Source organism: Megalopta genalis, chromosome 1 (assembly GCF_051020955.1).
Source record: "Megalopta genalis isolate 19385.01 chromosome 1, iyMegGena1_principal, whole genome shotgun sequence".
Taxonomy (NCBI): domain Eukaryota; kingdom Metazoa; phylum Arthropoda; class Insecta; order Hymenoptera; family Halictidae; genus Megalopta; species Megalopta genalis.
This window is the reverse complement of record NC_135013.1, coordinates 4,462,078-4,480,997: the sequence shown is the minus strand read 5'-3', so window position 1 is coordinate 4,480,997 and position 18,920 is coordinate 4,462,078. Positions and strand designations below refer to the sequence as shown.

General features: G+C 43.7%; 1 protein-coding gene and 1 pseudogene across 1 annotated transcript in view; both read right to left on the bottom strand.

Annotated features, from left to right (window-relative positions):
• Positions 1 to 18,920, bottom strand: part of Pdk1 (Phosphoinositide-dependent kinase 1) — a 1,509,859-nt gene that overhangs the window by 1,117,333 nt on the left and 373,606 nt on the right. The gene's annotated exons all lie outside the window — the stretch shown is intronic.
• On the bottom strand, positions 2,116 to 2,235 carry LOC117223658 (5S ribosomal RNA; annotated as a pseudogene).

Below are 18,920 nucleotides of genomic sequence, written 5' to 3'. Positions count from 1 at the left end.
AAGGTATACGATTCCATTAAAAAAAACGTTGATAAAATAAATAAAATATGTATAATAAATATATTATATATATAATAAAAAAAACAGCATCGCCAGAGAATGTGCCTCTCCCGAAACCATAATTTTTGGTCGACTTTCAAAATTAACATCTGTCGCAACGCATTCTACCGAAACCGAAATTTAAACCGAATTTATGATCGTTTAGTTCGTTTAGAACGCGAAAGCGTGTTAAACCACCGTCCGCCAATTTCTCTTTCCACAGTTTCGGCTCCGTTAGAGTTCGAATATAAATAAACTCCGACTTAGCCGGCAGTTTTCCAGGCCACTTTTACGCGTTAACAGTAAAATCAAACTCGCCGAAATGTATGCGATATCGAATGTGTAAGTGCAAAGGCAATTGCTTGCACTCTAAAACTTTTGCTGTTCTTATTATTCATTCGACGTTGTGCAGGTGTCGTTGTTCCCGCGGCGACCGCGATCATCGTTGCCGTGCATAATTAAGAGATTACTTGACCTATCGATTCCGGGCGTAAAGCTCGTCCACTTCGTTAGCAACGAAACGCAGCCGGTTCTCTAGTTCTCCAGTTCTATATCGTCGATAGTTAGCCTAACAAAGTCCATAAGAGCTTCTCATTAGAGAGAGAGAGAGAGAGAGAGAGAGAGAGAGAGAGAGAGAGAGAGAGAGAGAGAGCGAGAGCGTCAATTGGAGAGACATTACTGTAATCGTATCGCCTTTTCTCAAATTGTCTATTCTTGTGCACAATCTGAGCATCAATTAGGGAGATTTTGCTGTATTTTTATTGAACAACTTAACCCAAGAACTTTTACATTTCCGAACCAAAGTTTGTCAACCTCAAAGAGATATTAATTTAACTAACCTTAAATACATTTCTGTTCTTTCAATATATTTCTCTCTGTTCCTTTAACCCTTAGCGCTTCGCGCGTTTCTCGAGTACTGCCTACCAGCAACTCCGGTACATTTTTGGAACGGAGCGCCTAATATAAAGGAAGTCTTATTTTGAGCTGAAAAGATTTATTTATTTATTTTATAAATATACATTTTCCTATCGTAAATAAAAGATAAATTTTAAATTTTGTAATTTACCATGGTGCGATATCTTTGGTAACAATCTTCCATGTGCATTCTGGGTTTACTTGGACGAGTGTCACAGTATTCGCTTTGCCAAATAGAGTTACCAGATATTTCCTTCAAATTTAGAACATTTTCTGCGTAATCGTTGGTTTCCTTTATAATTTCATTTACCGATTCGTCCGTGAAAAATAATTTAAAATATTGTATCGGCTGTTCGATGTTTGTAGGAACTTGCGGTCCAATGACCTGTGGCAATACGCTAAAAGGTATTCTATCTGGAATATGTAATTCTTCCGTAACATCACGCCATTCGTCTAAGTCTTGTAACGAATCTTCGCTTTCGCTTTCAATAATTCTCATTCCTCGTTTCTTTAGTAGTATAATTTCACTACCCTACTCGAAGTGTCAGAATCATAACCAACATTGTCTTCCACAATGTCTTTTAACTCTTCAAAATCAAACACGTCTTCGGTATCACTCGGCTCTAAATTCTCATTGTAATATTTATCTTTTTCCATGTTGCTAACCATAGAAAAGGTGAAAAAGTGGTTTAATCGTAATGGCACAGACTTAGCACGTTTTAACTACAGATAACAATTGCTAACGCCGACGATAACGTATGCTAAAAACATTTGGCTCCGCAGCGGAGCCCACGGAGTTACGGAACAAATAACAAATGTCTCCGTAGCGGAGCCTTCGGAGCGCTAAGGGTTAAAATCGCTTGACTTGTCGAGTTCCGCGCCGAAGGTGCTGGCAAGCTTCTTAACGCTAGATTCAGGGAGCTCTATGAGAAATTAATTTTTATTGCTTCGCAAAGGTTTATCGCTTCGGTAAGATAGTTGATTCGGATTTTCATGGTATTTTATTGTAATATTTGTGCCAGAGGCAACGGATTTGCCGATCGAATAATTGATGCAGCAATGATAGTTGCATGAAATGTAAAAAAATTGTATTGTTGTTTTCGCAATAATAATAAGAACAATTGGTCTTGTTAATTTTGATAATGAAATAAAAAAAAGAAGAGCCAACAGCACGCGGTGTTCCCAGGCGGTCACCCATCCAAGTACTGACCACGCTCAGCGCAGTTTAACTTCGATGATCGGACGAGAATCGGTTCTTTGCAACGCGATATGGCCGTTGGCGAAGTAAACGTGGCAACAATTGCACTTTCTTATTTTCCCACATATATTTGTTGTGATTGCGAGCCTTCGGTGTTACAGAACGAATGACAAATGTCTCCGTAGCGGAGCCTTCGGAGCGCTAAGGGTTAATATATTTCTGTTCGTGCCGATTTTCGATAGGTAGCGCGAGAGACCTGACTGAATATATCACAATTATTAAAAACAAATGACATGTGTACATATTCTAAAAGAGATAACTTCAGCCATATTTGGAAAAAAGCTTGGTTACGATTCGTTAATTTTTATCAGTTTTGTACACCTTAGTATATGGTGGCGAATAAAGTGTATTATAGGTATTTAATGTTTTTCTTTTTTCCGAAAGGGCAAAAATGCCACACAAGCGGCAAATAAGATATGCGCTGTTTATGGCGAGGATGCTGTAGCCGAAAGAACTGTGCGGAAGTGGTTTGCTCGGTTTGAAGCTGGAAATTTCGACCTTGAAGATCAAGAACGCCCAGGTAGGCCGTCCACCACAGACGAAGATATGATTAGAACAGAAATCGAGAATAACCCACGCTCAACATTACGTCAATTAGCAGGAATGCTAAATAAATCAAAATCAACCATCCACGATCACACTGTGAAGCTTGGCTCCAATATTTAAATGAGCTTTTCGGGTAGGATAGTTCGAAATCACTAGTACGCTCGTGTGCGGCGGTAAAACTTCTTTATTTCCGCGGACTGTGTCTTAGGACGAGTCGCGATGCAGTGAACGAATCTGCTTTTTCCTTTCGCCGTTTGCCCTGGTAAAATTCTTGAACAACCCTGATTGGTCAACCGCACGCGTTGGGCCTTTCCAATCAGCGTTGCTCATTTTGTCCTTTTTACCGCCTGCCCCTTACGCTCTTTGCGTATTTTCGGGGCGGCGTGGTAATCGGAGGGGATGATGAGCTGTACGTGACAACGTGTGGAACTTTTCCTCCGGGTCACCCGCGTCGGACCACGTGGCCTTTGGGTCGCTGGGTCCGCTTCGAGTACCCTTCGGAAACTCTCCTAATTTATGACGGTCTCTTTAGCTATTGAGGAATTTCTTAAAAAACTCTATTGCAAACATGTGCTGTCAAGGTTTGGGACTTGTCATCTCAAAAATAGCTTCTTCGAAGGAGAGTCATAAATTACGCTGGCCGTTTGCACGAGGACTGAAGATCCTATTGTGCGCACGACTGGTCGCTACAAGCTGCGTTTTAATTTTCCTAAAAAATCGGCACGAACTTTCCGGACAACCCAATACAATAAATTCCAGTTCTATATCGTCGATGGTTAGCCTAACAAAGTCCATAAGAGCTTCTCGTTCCTGGAGAAACTCGTTTAGCCAGTCGTCGTCGACGCGTCGACGTTACGGCCCGAGAGATTGACGGACCCGTCGGAGCAGTTTCTTACGGAGCGTTGCGTTATGGCGACGACGTCGACGACGAGCGTCGGCAACGGTTCCGCGGGGCCCCGATACGCGCACGATAAAATCAATTATCCGGCGGCGGCGGGACGAGCTTGTGCACGCGTCGCTTCCCGAACTCCATAATGAAGCGAGTCAGTCAGTCAGTCGGCGCGAGGGTAGATTAATACGAACTTCATACACGCTGGGATCACGCATCGTCTGGCTTTCGTCGGAGCCACCGGCACGGAACAGGACAGAAGTCCGATCAAGTTAGCGCGCGGAGTTAGCACCGGGTTAAATCACCTTTGTGCGACTGCCTCGCCTCGCCTCGCCACGTCTCGCCTCGTCTAGGCTGACCCGCCACCTCCGCCTAACACCTTGCCACTGTTTCCAGCCTCGTTGGATACGTGTGTGCGAGATCGTTCGTAAATTCTGCCGCGGCCGCGGCGCGCTGCATTATTGAACTGGCGCCGCGCCGTCGAACAAATGAGCGACGAAAACGCGACGGGACTTTCGCACCGTCGACTTAGGCTTTCTTTCCAATAGCTTCGAGGCCCTGCGATCCTTGCAGGAAAGTAATTTCGGTATTTCAAATATTTGAGATAAAACGGAAATCTTTTCTATACGAGAAATGAACTTTAGTCGGTCAAATATATTCCATTCCGTTCGATCACCTTTTGCAATCTTGCTGGCAACTTCGTGATTCCGCGCTCGTAAAACTTCCGGTCCTTATCGGTAAAAAGCTCGATCGAGTGCGATTCGAGGCTATCGTTGTTATTGAAATTTTTACCATTTAAAAAGTTTCGTGAACTTCGAAATAAATGATAATCCGATGGTGCAAGGTCGGGGCTACACGGAGGATGCGATATCGTTTCCCAAACAAGCTTCAATAATTTTGTACGCGTTGCTAAAGATGCGCGAGGCCTCGCATTGTCGCGGTGGAACACGATTCCTTCGCGATTTGCCAGTTCTGGCCTCTTCGCTTCGATCGCTTCCTACGATTTCATAAGTTGTTGGCAGGAAACGTCCGAGTTGATCGTTTGATTGCTTGGAAGCAGCTCGAAATATGCAACACCTTTATAGTCCCACCAAATTGACGGCACGATCTTTTTCCGATGCGACTCAGCTTTCGATACGGTTTGTGCCAGTTCGTCGCGTTTGGACCGTGACCTTTTTCGATCAATGTTATTGCAAACGATCCGTTTTTTATCACCGGTGATTATTCGTTTCGAAAAAGAGTCGATCGCGTTACGTTTGAAACGCGTATCGCGAATACCGATTCGTTGTGTCAAGTGAATCTCTTTCGATTCACGCGGAATCCAAACGTCGAGCTTCTTAACGAGTCCAAGACATCTTATGCGACATTCAATTATTATGCGCGATGCATTCAACCTTTTTGCAATCTCGGGTACAGTTATACGACGATTCGATTAAATCGTGTCTTTGATCTTGTCATCGTCGACTTCGCAAGGTCGACGGGAACGTTGGTCATCTTTAAGCAAAAAGTCTTTGGAACGAAATTTTTTGAACCAATTCCGACACGCGCGTTCCGTTAAGCGATCGACGCCATAAACTTCGCGTATCTCTTCGCGAGCCTCGGTCCGCTTTCTTGCCTCTGTGAAAATAAAAAAGTAAAATGCGCCGGAAATGTTCATTCCCGCGCTCCGCGTTAAAATTGACAGCAAACTATCGGTTGCGAACGAGACTGCACGGAATTTGTTTCTATAGTAATCTAAATGTGTCGACTACCAAAGCCGAAGACAACAAAATTCTATCCTTAACAAAAGAATGACAATGCAAACGTAACGCAATCTACCGGCGCAAATCGAAATTACCTTCACGCCAACCCAATAATTTCAGGCTCCGAGCGGCTGTTTTCGCGGATGTTCCTGTCGCATTAAGATCTCCCCCATCGGCCATTTCTCTACTGCTCTTCCCGAATGCTCCGTGGTCCATGGCATGCTTCCGTCACGTCACGCACCTCGATCGACTCGGGATCAAATGGGGCAGGTGGTCGGGTGGGCCGGGGATCGGTCGCAATTCGTCAGGAATCGCGGGGCATCCGAAGACCTTTGGAACCCGCACCTTTGGAAAGGGTGCAGACGGAACGGCCGTCGGAACCTGTGCGGCGCGAGAGAGTCCGCGTCGGCAGATCCCCGCGGAGTGTACACGGAATTGCGGTCCGGGGGGCAATCCGATCGTGGGCGAGGGTGGACGGACATCCGAATCGTCACCGCGCAAACCGTGTCCCCGGCGATCCGCGGAATTTCTATCGGAGAAATGCGCCGGTGGCACGGTAATAATGCCAGCGCCGTAATAAGCCGGTCGGCGACGGTCCGGTCGACGCGAGGGTGGTCTGCGCTGTTGCGAGGGTCGGTCCGAGTCTCGGTCAGGATCGTCGCCGTGAGATCGACCTCGGAACGGGGTGCGGGCTGGCTCTCTCTCTCTCCTCTGGGAGCCGAAGGGGCGGGTTCCGACGGAGAACCCCACACGCGCGCTATCCGTTCGTTCGGTCGTCGAACTATGCGGAAACGAACTTAGCCCCCCCCCCCCCTTCGCCCTGCCGCGAGGAGCCTACGTCGAGGTGTCTACGTCGGCGTCGCCGACGAGGACGCGAGACGACGCTGCCCCGAGACGATGCGTTCGTTCCCCGCGAAAGCCGGGGAGGAAACAACAAGCCCGAAGGCTGCGGGGGGCTGCGAGGTGGCGGCCCGCACTCCCGCGGGACTCTCTTAGCAATAAAGCAACCGGATTAACGCTCCCCGCAACGTTCCAGCCGCGCGCGACCTCCCTCGCAACCTTAGACAGGCCTCCGTCTCTGCTCGCGCCACCGCCGCAACAACTTCCTCCGATCCTAGAACCCCTTCCCCTCCTTCTCGGCCTCGTTCTACACCCCCCCCCCCCCTCGTCGGCTACTATACTCCTTCAGGAGGAAACCCACCCTTCCCCTATAATTCACCTATTCTAAACGCAGAGGCGCGCGTAAATCGTCCGACGATCTTCATAAATCGAGTTCGCCTGGCGAACGACCAACCTGCACCCTGATTTTCGGAGGTGTATCGCGGACCCGATCGATCCTTGCCACGCGGCCGGCCGCGGACCGCTTCCGGGTTTCGGTTTTCGGGGCTTGGAACTCTCTTCCTCTCTCTCTTCTTCTCTCTTTCTCTCTCCCTTCTCTCTCTCGAACTCCCTCGTTCTCTCTCTCTCTCTCTCGGACTCTCTCGTTCTCTCTCTCGCACTCTCTCTCTCTCTCTTTCTCTGTCCCTCGGATTTTCTCTCGGACTTTCTCGTTCTCTCTTTCTCTCTCTTTCTCTCGTCTCTCGCTCTCCAGTCTCTCTCTCTCTCTCTCACTCTCGTTCTCTCTTTCTCTCTCTTTCTCTCGTCTCTCGCTCTCCAGTCTCTCTCTCTCTCTCACTCTCGTTCTCTCTTTCTCTCTCTTTCTCTCGTCTCTCGCTCTCCAGTCTCTCTCTCTCTCTCTCTCTCTCTCTCTCTCTCCCTCCCTCTCGTCTCTCTTGCATCTCTCGCTCTCCCGTCTCTCTTTTCCTCTCTCTCTCTCTCTCTCTCTCTCTCTCTCTCTCTCTCTCTCTCTCTTCTCTCTGTCCGTGCGGTTGATCTTTGGCAGCTCTAAAATAACGGAGGTTTCTGGTGAAAAGGAGAGGAGAGCGTTTCGTTCGGGGCCGCTAGAGGACTCATCGGTAAGGCTATTCTAGCGGGCCCTTGCCTTAGACGTTGGGATGTCGGTCACTTGCGGGAAAGGAGAATCCATCTACAGTAAGGTCTGCCTAATTGACGCTCAGATTCTGCACAAAAATGGACAATCTAGGAAGAGAAGATACGATTATTCGATCCTTGCGATTCATTATTACAGTTACGAATTGTCAACAACTATAAGAACGAGCTGCAAGGCGAATAATAATAATAATATCGAATAAATCGATATATAAAATATACGAATAATCGTATCTCCTCTTCCCAAATTGTCCATTTTTGTGCACGATCTGTGCGTTGATTAGGGAGAATTTACCGTGTTAGGCTCTTCGAGATGTGTGATTTGTGGACGGAGATTTTTTTGATGATCTTATTCGACGATACAATTGACGATTATAAATTGTCTAATATAGGAGGAACAGAAATACATTAAAGGAACAGAAATACATTGAAAGAACAGAAATATATTGAAAGAACAGAGATGCATTAAAGGTTATTTAATTAATATCTTTTTGAGGTTAACAAGCTTGTTAGCTTTTCTAACTACGTCAGAAATGTAGACATTTTAGGGTTAAGTTATTCACAATCGATAACTATAAAAACGGGCCGCAAGGTTATGACAAGGTTATGATCGTATCTCCTCCTCCCAAATTCTCCATTCTTGTGCACAATCTGAGCGTCAATTAGGGAGTTTTTGCTGTACTTTTATTCAACAACTTAACCCCAAAACTTCTACATTTCTAAACCAAAGTTTGTTAACCTCGAATAGATATTAATTAACTAATCTTTAATGTATTTCCGTTCCTTTAATGTATTTCCGTTCCTCCAATGTACAGTAAATTCTCCCTAATTGTCCCTCAGCTTGTATTCAAAAATGGACAATTTAGGAAGAGAAGAGCCTTGCGGTTCGTTTTTATAGTTACGAATTGTCAACAGCTATAAGAACGAGCTGCAAGGGTCGAATAATCGTATCTTCTCTTCCCAAATTGTCCATTTTTGTGCATGATCTGTGCGTCAATTAGGGAGACATTATTGGTGCGTTTGGAAGCAGCCACCACAGATCATTCATGGTTGTTGCTCCGTGAATTGTTCATCGCGGGGATGACTCGTTGTTGCATTGCAAACGGTTCAAAGGTCGAAGAGTCTTTTGGATCTCTAGTTTCTAGGATTTCTACAATAAATGCCCGTAGTCGCGTCGCGCGTATATCGACCGACCAGGGAATTATGGTTTTGAACGATACACGTCGATTCTAGCGCGACTTTGTGCAAGCGTTTAATAAACATAATTGAGATCCTAATCGTATAAAAGTGTTTATACACCGATCGAAGAAATTCTAGCATAGACAAATTTCGGATAAAATTTGGTCAACTTTGAGCGTCCGTAACTCCGCGAAAGATCATCGTAGAATGATGATCCTCTTTCCAAATTAAAGCCTGAAATCTCTAGTTTGAGATACTGTGCCCCGATTTTAAATTCGCCGCACCCTCGCCGCTGTAACCGTTTAAACACGTAGCCATGTTTGTCATACCGAAAATTCGAAAGTTTATAAAGGTTATTGAAAGTTCGACGAAACACGTGGACTCCGTCGAAATTTTTTCGGAAATGTCGATCGGAGAAAAACGAAGCTCGATTCTTCCCCTTTAATTTGAGAGCAAATAAACGCGGCTGCGATTTTTTCTCGCGAAGTTACAGCACTTCGAAGTGACGTAACACGAAGGCGGGTCTATAAATAAGAGAAATGAGACTCCGTAACAATACATTGAAATGAACGCTGAAGAATCTCCTGCGGAGAATTGTACTGCAGGGGGATGGTGGGGTATAGGGGGACATGTAAAATATAATAGAATGCTATTATTATAATATCGACGGGATTCGATAATTCTTCCGGGACGCTCGTTTCTCTGGCCGTGCCGGAGGAGAATGTATTATTCCGACAGCTATTTTCTCACCCTCGACCCACGCATCGTCCACTAGCAAATAGAAAATCAACGGGAAATGGGTTACTCGCCCCCCATCGATCTCTCTTGCGGAATAAGATTCCCTCCCAAGAGTTTTTTCACAGTCCGATGCCTCTCCTCCATCAGGACCAGTCTGATCATAATAAAAAGGAGGAGGTGTTGCCAAGCTGTGAGATATTGTACCTAAAACCATCGTGTTCGTGCGAAATTCTTCCAGCCAAAATTTCTTTCTTCGACGGTAATAATAGAGCGGTATAATTAGGGTGAGTGCAGGTATTACTGCGATTTCTAAATGAAGGCGAACTTAGACTGAGAAAATAAGACCTTTTGCGCTAATAAATTGACAACTCGAGCTATATATATTATATATATAATATATAATATTAATATATAATTATTAATATATTATATAATAGTATTAATATAATATATTTAATATAATTATAATATAATATTAATAATATTAATATATAATAGAGCTGTTATAATATTGTTGTAAATTGTTAGCTTATGTATTAATAATATATAAATATATAAAGATCTCAAATGCCAAAGATTTTATTACTTTTATTTTTGTAAAAGTAATAAAATCTGTCATTTTATAGTGTGTAATCATGGGTCGAGCTGTTATAATATTATTGCACATTGTTAGCTTATATATTAATAATATATAAATATATACAAATACATAATACTATAAACATCTCAAATGCCAAAGATTTTATTACTTTTATTTTTGTAAAAGTAATAAAATCTATCATTTTATAGTGTGTAATCTTGGGGCAACCACACTAATACCCACAATTAGCCTAAATTCTCCCAAATTCTTCCAAATTATCCAAAAATAGCCGAAACAACCTGTATATTTAAAAAAGAGCTTAACGAAATATCACATTTGCACGTTTCTATATTGGAAACAACAGAAAATAAAAATACAGAAATACGATGTTCGCGTTAAGTTTTCATTTAGATATCGGCAACGATGTCAATGTTACTTCGAGTCTTTAATTATGCACACCAATATATACGGGATGTCCCAAACATGTCTCGCAATCTGGAAATAGGAGACTCCTGAGATCATTTGAAGTAACTTTCTCCTTAGCGAAATTGCAATCCGCAGCTTCGTTTACGAGTTATTAACGAAAACCGGTGACCAATCGGAGAGCTAGTGCGGCCGGCGCTCCACCCTCGCGGCCAATATCGCGTCGCGCCTGCCGTCTGACGCAGCGACAGTGGTCGCGAGGGCGGGGCGTCTGACGCGATCTGTCATTGGCCCGTGTTTTCCGTTAATAACTCGTAAACGAAGCCTCGTAGAACATTTTCGCAAAGGAAAAAGTTGCTTCGAATGACCTCAAGAATACCCCATTTCCAAATCGCGAGACATTTTCGGAACACCAGGTATAAAATTCACAGTTCTACGAAGGGCTTCCGAAGCGCATTGAAAATAGCTACGACCTAAAAAGTATGTACACAAAAATTTTTCTCCATAAAATCTGGTCGTTTCATTTTCAGCGTATCGGCCATGCGAACGATCTAAATAATCTCGCGCGGATTCCCCGTGCAAAGATGGAATTTCCGAATCAATTATTTGCTCGGTCCTCGTGCTGACAGATTCGTGTCAGCTCGACGCCAACGAGCAAATTAATCCGACAAAACCAAGGGGGAGGACGCGAGTTGAAATTCCGTTAACGAAGAATAACAACGATATATTTCCGTTTCGCGTCTCAGGTGGACTCGGTACGTCGCGCGATCCACGAACGGCGAAGCCGACGGTAGAATTACAAATGGCCGGCGCGGCGACCCTCTGGCAGCAGTTAAACGCCAGGCTGTCGCCATATGCACGAGCCGCCGCAGGTCACCGAAAATAGGTGAACCGCGTCGATCAATCCGAAAACCGGCGGGAAACGGGGACAAGGAGCAACGACTCCGGAACGACCGAGCATTTTTCGCCGGTGCTGTACTTTTTTTTCTATAAGACTTAATGCGCCGGCCTCCGCCCCCTCGTCCCCTCGTCGACGGGCCGCACGGGGATGGCTGATCCGCGAAGGGAGCGGCCCCGCGTTTTATTCGCCGCGAGCATGCGACGCCGCGATGTATACGAATATACGTTATTTTTCAGTAACATTTTCACGCGCGCGCGCGCGCGCGCACACGGGTCCCCCGTTGGCCTTCGGGGAGCCACGCACCCGACCCGGTAATACTTTCTCATCCCGTAATTAGGAAACGACTACTACCCTCTCTCACCCCTTTCGCGACGACGCTCGCGTATAAATCACGCGAGGGTTGAATTAACGGGAAAAAGTGAACGGGACGGTGACGAGAGGGAACGAACGAAGACTCGGCGATTGGGCGACGTCGTTTGCGCGGGGTAGGATGCCGGGGCTGGTTACTGTGGGGTGACCAGTTGCTGTGCCTTTGGTTTGTTTACCGGTGTAATTTACTTTGTATTTATCGGATAAGGTGGATTGAAATCTTCGTTTAAAGATAAACTAAACAAAAGAATAATAAGGTTATAATATTATTATATTATAATTATAATAATAATATGTGTGTATATTATATAATATAATATTATATTATTATTATATTATAGTAATGGGACGTATTAAATTTTGTTTTGTTCAAAGATAAACAAAATAAGAAAATAATACGGCGTAATTCACTTTATATTTATCGAATAAGATGTATTAAAATTTGTATTCAAAGGTAAACACGATAAAAGAATAATGTGGCATAATTCGCTTTATATTTATCGAATAAGATGTATTAAATTTTGTATTCAAAAGTAAACAAAATAAAAGAATAATGCGGCATAATTCGCTTTATATTTATCGAGTAAGACGTATTACATTTTCGTATTGCAAAATAAACAAAATAAAAGAATTAACAAATTTAATATGCCTTATTCGACGAATATAACGTTAATTACGAGAACAAAGCAAAGTCCACAGTTATCACTGAAGTGCAAAATAACATTTGAATGTTATAATTATATTCTACGAAAACAGTGGTACTAATTTCCTGGTACAGTATACAGGGTGTCCAGAAAATTTGGTGCCATACTTGGGACCATATTTGTTACCGAGATCGAATGGATAAAAAATGGCTCGTTATAATTGTATAAGCATTATAAATAATATAACTTATTGAAAAGATACAAGTTTTTATAATTTATTTATGATCTATTGCAGCAGTTGTAAAAAATGTTAAAAATTCCCGCCACTGTGAGAATGCAGGCTGTAGGCTTAATTCGTCGAATTAATGATCGCCGAATTCTCGCAAACATTTCATCTGTATTAAAAACAATAGTAAACAAATTTTCAGTAGATTTACCAAAATTTAACACTTGTATATCATTCCAATAAAGCATTTTCGGTCACGAGTTTATACGAAGAACATATATCGAACGTCCATTTATCGTGCATTCGAACTGGGCAACGCGTTCGTTATAAGTCCGATGCGAACGTTTCTGGACACCCCGTGCACGGCAAATGAACGAAAAGCTACGAGTAAAACGAGGACTTCTAGAGAAGCTCTCCTCTATTTCTGTGTCTGGGGCACGTTTCCCAAAAAATTGTTCATGCAGAGGAGGGAACTTAATTTAAATAAAAACTAGATGGCCGTGCCAGGATCGCTGAGTATCACCCCGGGCAGCGAGGGTGAGCCAGAGGGGATGAAACGTTCCGGCGGATTAGTTGTCGCGGGCTGAAAATTTGATGTCGATGACGAGACTTGGGAATTGCGTATAGATACGGCCGAGAAGATCTCTCTTTCCTCTCTCTCTCCCCCTTTCTCTGTTTCCCTCGCTCTCTTGAGAGCGACAGAGAGTGCGAGAGAGAGAGAGAGAGAGAGAGAGCGCGAGAGACAGAGAGTGTGAGAGAGAGAGCGCGAGAGGGAGAGCGCGAGAGAGAGAGCGCGCGAGAGACAGAGCGCGAGAGACAGAGCGCGAGAGAGAGAGAGCGCGAGAGAGAGAACGCGAGAGAGAGAGCGCGAGAGAGAGAGCGCGAGAGAGAGAACGCGAGAGAGAGAGAGAGCGCGAGAAACAGAGCGCGCGAGAGAGAGTGCGAGAAACAGAACGCGAGAGAGAGAGCGCGAGAGAAAGATCGCGCGAGAGAGAGAGATAGAGAGCGCGAGAGACAGAACGCGAGAGAGAGACCGGAAGAATACGAAAGAGGAAAGAGCCCTGGTTTGCTCCGTTCCGCTCCGTTCCGCCGCGTTCCGCGACGGTATTGGCTTCTCGAGATGGGTTCGCGTATCGTGTCGATTTTATGTCAACGTTTCGCAAACATTATGGCGTGTGTCACCGGGATGGCAGTCGATATCGGTGTCTTCGCGTCCCGCAGGCTCGCCCCGGAGAGAACGGTGACGGAAGATCGACGAGGAACACGGATTCGACACCGGGAACTTCGATGACGCTGCGAACGTCCGGTTCCGGGGGGAACGGGGATCGTCGACGAGCGAAACGCTTCCGAGTGATCTTCGGGGAATCGCTCTGTAACGAGCAGATACCGCGTTTCTGTTTCGATTGCTCGCTGGAATTTAAAGGACGGCCTTCACGAATTCTGTTCCCGAAACAGTCGCTCTTTTATTCACGTCCGCCGAATCGACGGCGATTCTGCCGCTGCAGGGGAAAATGCAGCGTTGCGCAATTTGAAGAAAATTTTTTCTCCATTGCACTGTTTGCAATTGCATTGTTGCGATTGCATAATCCGCAAATGCATTATTTGCAATTAATTATTGCAATTGATTACTGGCAATTGCGTTATTTGCAATTGATTGTTGAAATTGCATCATTTGCATTTGCATTATTGAAATTGCATTGATTGCAATTGCATTATCTAGAATTGAATTATTTGCAATTAATTATTGCAATTGCATTATTTGTAACTGATTGTTGCAATTACATTATCTGTAACTGCATTATTTGTAATGGCATTATTTACAATTGATTGTTGCAATTGATTATGCAATTGCATTGTTTGCAATTAATTGTTGCAATTGCATTAATACAATTGCATTATCTGCAGTTACGTTATTTGCAATTGATTATTGCAATTGCATTGTTTGCAATTGATTATTACATTTGCCTTGTTTGCAATTGCATTGTTTGGAATTGATTGTTGCAATTGATTATGCAATTGCATTGTTTGCAATTGATTATTGCAGTTGATTATGCAATTGATTGTTGCAGTTGATTATGCAATTGCACTGTTTGCAATTGATTGCTGCAATTGTATTATCTACAATTACATTATTTGCAATTGATTGTTGCAATTGCATTATTGAAATTGAATCATTTGCATTTGCATTTGCATTATTGCAATTGCATTGATTACAATTGCATTATCTAGAATTGAATTATTTGTAATTACATTATTTGCAATTGATTATTGCAATAGCATTATTTGTAATTGATTGTTGCGATTGCATTGTTTGTAATTGCCTTATTTGCAATTGATTGTTGCAATTGATTATGCAATTGATTGTTGCAATTGATTATGCAATTGATTGTTGCAATTGATTATGCAATTGCATTGTTTGCAATTGATTGTTGCAAATGCATTAATACAATTTCATTATCTGCAATTACATTATTTGCAATTGATTATTGCAATTTCATTGTTTGCAATTGATTGTTGCAATTGATTATGCAATTGTATTGTTTGCAATTGATTGTTGCAATTGCATGAATACAATTTCATTATCTGCAATTGATTATTGCAATTTCATTGTTTGCAATTGATTGTTGCAATTGATTATGCAATTGATTGTTGCAATTGATTATGCAATTGATTGTTGCAATTGCATGAATACAATTTCATTATCTGCAATTGATTATTGCAATTTCATTGTTTGCAATTGATTGTTGCAATTGATTATGCAATTGCATTGTTTGCAATTGATTGTTGCAATTGATTATGCAATTGCATTGTTTGCAATTGATTATGGAATTGCATTGTTTGCAATTGATTATGGAATTGCATTGTTTGCAATTGATTGTTGCAGTTGATTATGCAATTGCATTAATACAATTTCATTATTTGCAATTGATTATTGCAATTTCATTGTTTGCAATTGATTGTTGCAATTGATTATGCAATTGCATTGTTTGCAATTGGTTGTTGCAGTTGATTATGCAATTGCATTGTTTGCAATTGATTGTTGCAATTGCATTATTTGCAATGAATTTTTGCTTCCACTAAATATACAAGGATTCAAGCTAAAAAAAATATTGAAAAGAAAGAACAGAAATAAATAAATAAAAAAAGGTCACAAAATAAACATGTGCTAAAAAAACGAACATTACTTACGACTGGACCTAATGCATACCAAAATGACGGCACATCTTCTAATATATAGAGAAGTAGTTTCTAAGATGGCGACCGAGCTCGTTCGTTTCGCATACGACGAATCGTACGGAATTCGCAGGGCCGCTCGATTTCGTGACAATAAATTCGCGCTCGCAGGGACTAGCGTACCGAACTACATATCGAGTGGCGGTAATACCGCGGCGCGGGACCGTAGGGACGAGGAGGAGAGAACGCCGGCGGGAAGAGCAACAACGAGTGCCGCAACGAATTGAAACATCAAACGACTCGTGGAATTGTCACGGAGCGCCGGCAAAAAGACGTGTCGGGCAGTAAAAAGCGGCGGTCGTAAAGTAAAGCACTGCGAGTTCTTGCGGGTTCGCGGGGACGATTTTTGTCAGAAGTTGTTCGCGAAGCCCGTAAATCAACTTTTAAACGGTGTCCCACTCCTCTCCGCCTCCGCCCCCGTTCGCGTTTCACGTTGAAAACGGCGCGGCGCCCGAACCTCTCGAGCACCGCCGAACTTCCCGCGGACAAATGTGCTCGAGCCCGGCCCGGCCCGAATCGCGTGTCGACGCCGCCCACGCGGTCCACGCGCGACGGTAACAAAATATAAATAATCGCGGACGGAAAGGGCCGAGCAAGGAACCCTTGGTCCCGCGACCCGATACTTTATCGCGGCACTTTTTACGACCAGCTATGATGGTTATTTACGCGCGCGTTTCCCGCGCGTTTCGGTAGCGCTGCGCGGTCGCAAAAGCGCTGAAATGGCACGGAAACCGCGATTGGAATCGAAAGCGGCAGATCCGAGAATACTAAGTCGCGATTCTTCGGGCCTCGCGATTCGTTCGAAAGCAAATTCGAAGGAAATTTAGGGGCCACGTGACACGATTCGAAGACAATTCGGGGGTAATATGATGCGATTCGAAGGAAATTCGGAGACTCAAACTGACTATTTTATGTTCTCCGGGAATTCTAAGGCAATTCAGAAGCCACGTGAAACAATTCGAAGATAATTCAGCTGCCATATGATACGATTCAAAGGCAATTCGGAAGCCATATGACAATTCGGAAGCCATGTGCCACGATTCGAAGGCATCCGGAGGCCACGTGACACGTTATAAAGGCAATTCGGAGGTCACATGACACGATTCGAAGGCAATTCAGAGACCACATGCCCATATGACCATATTGCATTCGATTCGAATGCAATTTGGACGCTACATGCCACGATTCAGAGGCAATTCGGAGACCCAAACTGACCATTTTGGGTCCTCCAAGAAATCGGATCGCGTCCCGCATCAGACGCAATAAATTACAATACATAGGCGCAGGTCTAGCACAGGGAAATTCACAGCAACCCGAAATTTGGCATTTCTGGAAGATAAAAGTTTGTTGCGTTTCTGCTCGACGCTGCTTTGACGGATATTCTGACGGCTGATTCGGTAAAGCGGAAAAAGGAAAACTGATTGGTCGGATGTTGATGAAGGGAGACGTTCACGGGATTTCATTGTACAGACTTCCGGACTGCTGCGCGTTGTCAAGATGGAAGCGAGTCTCGGTTTCGAGGGGAATTGCCGAACGGCCTGTCGGTTAATCAAACCCTCCATGAGAGAAGAATACAGATAAGTGGGGAGGAATAATGAGTTTAGCCGGCTTTCGTTACAGCGAACACTCGCGAACGCTGAAGAGTCTAGGCCTACGTTTCCTGATGACGCGTCATCGAATGATCCGCGGTCTTGAATTATTTATTATTCGCCGCGGTTTTCAGCTCCGATTGCTAATTTCGTTTCGCGCAACTATAGTCGCGTGTCTCCCCGATTTCTGTCTTTGGAGTTAGAAACATTTTTTGTGCGACGATGACAACGGTGTATCTATTTGGATCATTCGCTGTTCTTATCCTGATTTGTACCACCTCCCCCCCTTCTGTCTAAAAAAGGTATTGAGACAGCTGCTTGTTTAGCACGAATTGTAATATTTCATTCGGAAAGTATATGTCGATGGGTAAACATTAAGTTGTAAATGTTTGTCACTTATGTAATCGGTTCGTCCGTTCGTTGCATTTCGTTCGTTGAAAACGTATCGAAACGATTCCTGGTAATTCTTTCTTGAAATGTGGAACATGCTACGAAATGCATGGTGCCAAAGAATGACAATTCGGAGGCCACGTGCCACGATTCGAAGGCATTCGGAGGCCACGTGACACGATTCCAAGGCAATTCGGAGGCTACATGCCACGATTCGAAGGCAATTCGGAGGCCACATGTCATGATTCTAAGGCAATTCGGAAGCCATATGATACGATTCAAAGACAATTCGGATGTCATATGACAATTTGGAGGCCACGTGTCACGATTTGAAGGCATTCGGAGGCCACATGCCACGATTCAAAGGCAATTCGGAGACCACGTGCCACGATTCGAAGGCAATTTGGAAGCCATATGATACGATTCAAAGACAATTCGGAGGTCATATGACAATTCCGAGGCCACGTGCCACGATTCGAAGGCATTCGGAAGCCACGTGCCACGATTCAAAGGCAATTCGGAGGCCACATGTCACGATTTGAAGGAAATTTGGAGGCCATATCATACAATTCAAAGGCAATTCGGAGATCATATGACAATTCGGAGGCCACGTGCCGTGATTCGGAGGCATTCGGAGGCCACATGCCACGATTCAAAGGCAATTCGGAGGCCACATGTCACGATTTGAAGGCAATTTGGAGGCCATATCATACAATTCAAAGGCAATTCGGAGATCATATGACAATTCGGAGGCCACGTGCCACGATTCGAAGGCATTCGGAGGCCACGTGCCGCGATTCAAAGGCAATTCAGAGGCCATACGATACAATCCAAAATAATCGAAAAACTAATAGAACGAATGCCGGAATTAGTGCATTAAGTAATTAAAAAACGCGGCGGACATGTCGACGAAAAGAAGCTTCGATTTTTCCTTTATAAAATTGTACTCCTTTACAAAATTATTCTTATTACGACGTAAAATATGTATACGTACTTTTTACAGTTTAATACGATTAACTTTGAAATAAATTTAAAAAATCAAGGCAATTTCCTATCTTTGCTATTAAGGCAATTTTCTATTTATTCCTACCCTAGTTTTCGTATTTATTGAATTTTCCGTAAGCGTCCTAATACCTTTTTGAAGGCGCTGTACGTTCGAAGCAGGTTTATCGAATAACTCGTTTTTTTAAAACTCATTTTCAGCTTCTCAATAATCGTGGATTTAACCTTCGACCGGCGGCCATTAAGTCGCTACTAGAAGGGTTGAAA